At 32.4% G+C, this 6247-nt stretch overlaps 1 long non-coding RNA gene across 1 annotated transcript; it reads right to left on the bottom strand.

Moving 5' to 3' along the window:
- Window positions 1–309: 309 nt before the first annotated feature.
- On the bottom strand, window positions 310–5245 carry LOC134243831 (uncharacterized). The gene is made up of 2 exons (XR_009987122.1): window positions 4772–5245; window positions 310–1261 (listed from the first exon to the last, which is right to left on the bottom strand). It is a non-coding gene; the product is annotated as an uncharacterized LOC134243831 (long non-coding RNA).
- Between the last annotated feature and the right edge of the window lie 1002 nt (window positions 5246–6247).

Below are 6247 nucleotides of genomic sequence, written 5' to 3'. Positions count from 1 at the left end.
ATAAATACTTAAGGAATATGCAGTTTGGTTCAAAATGAAATCGATAGATCCATGATATTCGAGATAACGAAGTTCAATTGTACGTATTTGTGACATATCAATTTCTAAAACAAAGGGTACATGAAGGTACATTAGATCTTTGGCCATAATGGATAACTTGTACAAGTATGCCATGGCTAATATACATGTTTCAAATAGTAAAATACAGTTTCTTTGTTACAAAGGAAAACATTAGAATACACAATAAAACTGGCAGAAAAAGAGTGTAGTTAAAAATTAGATACAGCAAAGACATTTTATTTTAGAGAAATCAACAATGACCATGCAGATAAAAAACAACAACAAAAACCTAGAGTACGTACTTGTGCAAGATCATTTTCATGTTAATATTTTAGTAATTATAAATCTGAATATCAATTTCATATCAGAATCTACATGTAGATAAAATATTCATATTGTTATGATCTATCAAAAGAGATACATGTACATAAATTCTATGTTCATTTATTAGAAAAACAAAAATATGTACAGGGCCTAGACAAGAAAAGAATGACATAATCACTAAGATAAACTTTATTTTCATGCTTTAAGTTCTAGTATGAATTTTTCATGCAATATTAATTACAAAATACAATCTATAGGCTAGATGAAATTATCAGACTTTAATTAATAGCTATATGCATTGAATCTGAAAACAGGTGATAAATAAACAATAGATATGTTAATTTTTCAAAGTTCAGTTTCAGCATTAAGATCATTATACATGTATAACTTTCTTTTCATTGGTTTCACTGGATTGCAATTAGCCAATAAGAACTCATGTAGAATTTTAAGTTTTACTGTTTGATCATATTACACATTGCAGATAAATACACTAAATCGTAACCAAAAACAAACAAACAAACAAATATATAAACAACCAAACAAATATGTATGCAGGCTAAGAAATGTAGGAGACAAGGAATAATGTCCTCTTTTTCACATGTCTAATTTAATTTTAACATACAATAATGAAATAAGATATGAAATATTTAAGCCTTGTATTGTTTCCTTTTTTGTGAAATGATCATATTTCTAACAGTATGCTTTATCTTAGACCAGTCACGTTTTGAGAGTATTGGTTCTTTTGCAATTGCATTTAAGCATGCTAATCGACCAGGTGTACCGGTATGTCCAGATTTGAAATATTCAGAAAACTGGCGCTCAATGGAATTTTTCTCATCCTTTGACCAATGATGTCGTCCACCATTTCTGCTTGTACCTTAAATATGAAATAATAATATATAAATCTCAATGGCTCTCTCTCTCTCTGTCTGTCTGTCTGTCTGTCTATCTATCTATCTGTCTATCTGTCTGTCTGTCTGTCTGTCTGTCTGTCTATCTATCTATCTATCCATCTATGGATCTATGATCCAGGGTTTTCCCTAAGACTAAGTTTTACTACCTATTTTAGTCACTCTTAAGTTCCTATTAAATTGTACTTGTTATGAAAATTTTGTATATTGAATGCTAATATTACCACCGATATAGGTTCCTCAGGGATAGTAGTGTAGAGAAAATTCTAACTGTCAATACATTTAACCCATGGATAGACCTATTAACTGATACAATGATTCCCGTCTGTATTTGGCGGGATATTAATCATGTTAATGGAGACATTTGCATCATATTACATCAATAAAAAAAATTAAATAACCTTATTCTAATCTTGAACATGCTGAACACAGACGCCCGAGACGTTGCCTCAGCCACAAAGAGAGGCGGAAGACACTTTTTTTTTCCCTAGGCTATGGGTATTTTGATCACAGATTGTTTCGTCCACGGTCATTTTGTCACAATCATTGTTAACTTATGTTATTCAGTGAGTTTGATTTACACCAATATACATGATATATCCGTGTGACATCTTTAACTCTTTATAAACTTTTAAAAAATATACTTCTATATTATAAACATAATATAAAAACAATTTTCATTCGTTTTGCTTGATTTCATAGTAAAGTTTAATTTCAAATCAAGAAAGTCTGTAATATCAAATTTTACAAAATGCTGAGAGGGCAAGGATGATTGCACTTAAGGACATACGTTATCCAAACATAAATTTTTATCATTGAAATGACAGTTATTTGTTTAGAATTTGTACAGATGAGATGATCTATTTAACTAGAGTGTGACCTACATTATAACTGTATCATTTAATGACCACTGCAGCATTAGAAGATAAGAATAGGGTATTTTAGCAACTATAATTACAATGTTTTGCATTCAGTAATAAGCATCAATGGTCATTTATCAAGTTGATATATCACTAATTTTTACAACGTAATTATACGACCTCATGTTAATATTCCTACGAAGCATACAATGTACCTGCTGTGAAAATTTATACTGGCATTGTTATCTGAATTTCTTTTCATTATAAGCAATTACATGTATATATGAAACACGATAAAAAATATTCCAAATAATATTTAATTTGAAGAATCTTTATTAAAAACACGGAAGGATTTAATAATTTAATGGGAAGGCCGGAAAGGGGGGGGGGGGGATATCGGGAGATTTTGTCTCCCGCCGGAAGAATCACGACGAAATAACTTCTTAAGTTCAAGTTCAATTTATTATTCACCCAAACCAAAATAATGGTACATGGGGTATAATACACATTAATAACATACATTATATGCGAACTGGTCAGAGGTACATATACAATACAAAAAAAAAAACTTGACAGAAGATTTGGAAAAAAAAATGAACAAGAAACATATTGACGCAATCGTCAAAAATCGGCCGCAAACCAATTTATATAACCGTTGAAATTATTTTAGAAAATGAAATTTGCAGTTTTTTTTTTAAATTTCTTATATTTTTCAGCTAAAATATCCTCGTGACACGAAAAAAAAATGCATGCGACAATGCTTCATGAATAATGCATGTACAATATTACATGTATAGGCAATATAATATGTGCATAGTCCTCTGCGTCTCTGCACTCAGTTTGGTATAACTTAACGAACTCTTGTGAGTTTGCTGTTTAAGTAGTTTTTACATAAAACATACAAAACTAAAGTTTAAACTTAGCTATAGTTCTACCTTAATAAAAACGCAACAAATATATAATATGTGGGGCTCCTCGCGCTCTCTCTCTCTTTTAGAGGATGTTAAACCACCCCCTCCCCCCTCCCCCGAACTCCTTCTAGATCCACCACTACATTACTTCTCTTTCAATCTCTTTGTTTTGGTGTTGAGATGTGGCGGGAAAGCGTTGTATCCTAGTCTCCTGGACGAACATGTCTTAATATTCTTTACTTTTAAGAAATCAATATTTCATCATATTTTTGAAAAACATCTATAGGAAATGTTCAAATATACACTTCATTTCAAATAAATACAGCAGATCATGTTTTAAAAAGAGAAAGTAAAATTGTTGATTAACAACGCGGTCTTTGTTTTAAACTATGCCTTACACTCGTGCCAATATTTTCTCCGCACTTCTGTTATATCAGAGTTTGTCAATCAGGATTGGATGAAATATTTACCCCATTATTTATAAAATTTAATTTTACGATTATTGTGCTTTTTCTAAACATTTAGACAATCTTTGTTTAATATTGACTCGCCAGCGATATGAACATGATGAATGATCAATATTTTTATTTAAATTGTTAACTCCGCAGAAACGCACAGCGACTTAAAACTTTCATATCATATAACCGACCGCCTCCTGGCGGCCGGTAATAAAAAAATAAGAGGGGGAAAATTGTATCAAGGAAGACGGACAACAACACAATTTTTAAGGATAAACATAAATGTGTACATTTATTTAGTTTTTCCCAGCTTTTTTTCGGTTTGAGTTGACATTAGTTCCATGAATTTAATAACATTCGGTCTGTGGGAATAATAATTGCCCAGGTATGGCAGGTATTTTTTCTAACATTAGCTAAAGTGTTACATTCTAAGATATATTGAAATTCATAAGCAGTTTGAGCATTATTACAAAGTGTACAGATTCTATCACACATTGATATAGGCTTACCATACCATCTTTCAGTCTCTACTGGAAAATAATGATTTGCTTATACATGAAAATCAACTCTTGTAATTATTTCTCTAAATCTAGGAGATATCAATATAATTTTTAAATCCAAAATTTTGTTTAAAGATTCTGTACATCTTTCCTTTTGAAGAATTATTTACGTTTAAAATATAAATCTAACGTTAGGATATTTTCATCATGGCAGTAGGAACGGGGGGTGGGGGCATGCCCCCCCCCCCCCAATAATTTTGCCGATATAGATTACTATAGTAAACACAGATACTATTACGCCTGCGCCCCCTCAATAATAAAAACGTCTCATGACCTTTTTTCTTTCTTTTATTTATTTTTTAGCTTGTCAGGAAATTTTTGGTAGTGCCCCTGAAAATGTATATCTGTGCCCCCCCCCCCCCGTTAGAATAATCTGTGTCTCGGTACAAGCCCTTACTGAGTTAAACCGCGTCCGTAGGACAGTAGGCCTACTTATGTATCTAAGACCCCCCCCCCCCTTTGAATTTTAAATAAAAATCCTAGATAAACAATTGTGGAAGAAACTCTTTTCCACCAATGGTTTTTAAAAAATAAAAATTAATTATGGATGTATAGTTTTTAGCAAAATAATGCATTTTTTCCAGCTTGTTCTTGACAAAAAAGTATAAGTTGTCAATCAGCAATGAGGTTTTATGAGTTGTAAGTATGTATTCCATAGCCATGAAATCATCATTTTAGTAAACATACCTTAATAATCACGGTGACATCAGAAAATATATCCACGAGGTCATTCATAAGTCACAGCGTGTATCACTTTTGTCGTTAAACATTTACTTCCGATATTCCGTTTACGCATGCGCAAATTTTTCTGTGTAAAGAAGGGAATTGCAGTAGAATATTACACACACATTGTGTAAATGAAATCAGGAAATTGGCTCCAAATTAACACTCATATATTTTTTATTTTTTCTGATGAAATTTAATCAATCGAAATTTCTGGATCATTTCCGACAAGCGCAAAATGTATTTCCGACCTATGACGGAAATACCCGAGATGATACGATTGGAAATGAATGAGAGCAACACGAAAATGACGTTATTTCAACAGAACACCTGTGTTCGGGTGTCCATTTGAATTCCAGGTGATCAGTTGATTGGTGTGTATTCTTGGTGTCTGGTTCAATTGGCGGTGTTTACAAACACACACACACACACACACACACACACCCTTACGTGTAAGAGGTGCCAATTCAACACCTGAACTCCCCACCCTGCAAATGGACACTAGCCTTAATATCAACGCTATTCAGAAAAGAAAAAAACCATACGTATTATTTAAGTTTTAAGATTATAGTTATTGGATGCAATTGCTCTTTTTTTAACTTTAACTCTGCACCTGCTAAATGAGCACCAGAGTTACACTCCAAATGAACACGTCTTTTACACCCATTCAACTGAACATTTTACATACACACTATCAATATAACATCTGAAATACATATACACTCCCTCAATTCAACACTCTTATTACACTGTAAAACTTAGAACCTAGTGTCTCCAAAAACGGCATTAACAGCATAAGACTTTGGCGTTCCATACTCTTCTTCGCTTTGCACAGATTCAAGGGAAGTTACAATTTTTATGTAATGGGTATTGACAAAATACATGTAACTTCTGAAGAATGGTCTTTCTGTCTTTAAAGTTTCTATACATCTAATTTAAAATCGTATTAAATAAAAAAAATCACCCATTGAGGGATTTGAACATATGAACTTTGTACTACCTCATGACATTCGAATGTGTTTTGGCAGATTTTTATCCTTTAAAGGATAATCATGTATACTGAAAAGGGACTTTCCCATATACAATGTTATCATGTAAAAAATTCCAGACTTTGGAACGTATGCCAATAGACTACCAATACTGCAACTAGAATGGATATACTGGTTAATTTCTTCAGGTTTAAATGAAGAGCAGTCCTTTACTTTTACACACAAAGTATTCTCGCGACAGTATTTTCTGTCTGGAAACAAATTCGTTGATCCGCCAAGATGGCGACCACTTGTCGTGGCAGCCTTTCCAACTTTTTTGAAAGTTATTTACACCTTATATATCAAAATTATATACACATAGCAAACCAAATTAAGGCATATAATATACATGTGGTCTACCACTTGAAGCAGAAATATTTCACTGGTTTACGTCATACAGTAAACACGTATG

This window comes from Saccostrea cucullata, unplaced genomic scaffold, assembly GCF_032062105.1.
Source record: "Saccostrea cucullata isolate Sc308-1 unplaced genomic scaffold, CSIRO_AGI_Scuc_v1 ctg5767, whole genome shotgun sequence".
In the NCBI taxonomy this organism is placed as follows: Eukaryota; Metazoa; Mollusca; class Bivalvia; order Ostreida; family Ostreidae; genus Saccostrea; species Saccostrea cuccullata.
Note: the sequence above shows the minus strand (reverse complement) of the source record. Positions and strands in the feature narration are given on the sequence as shown.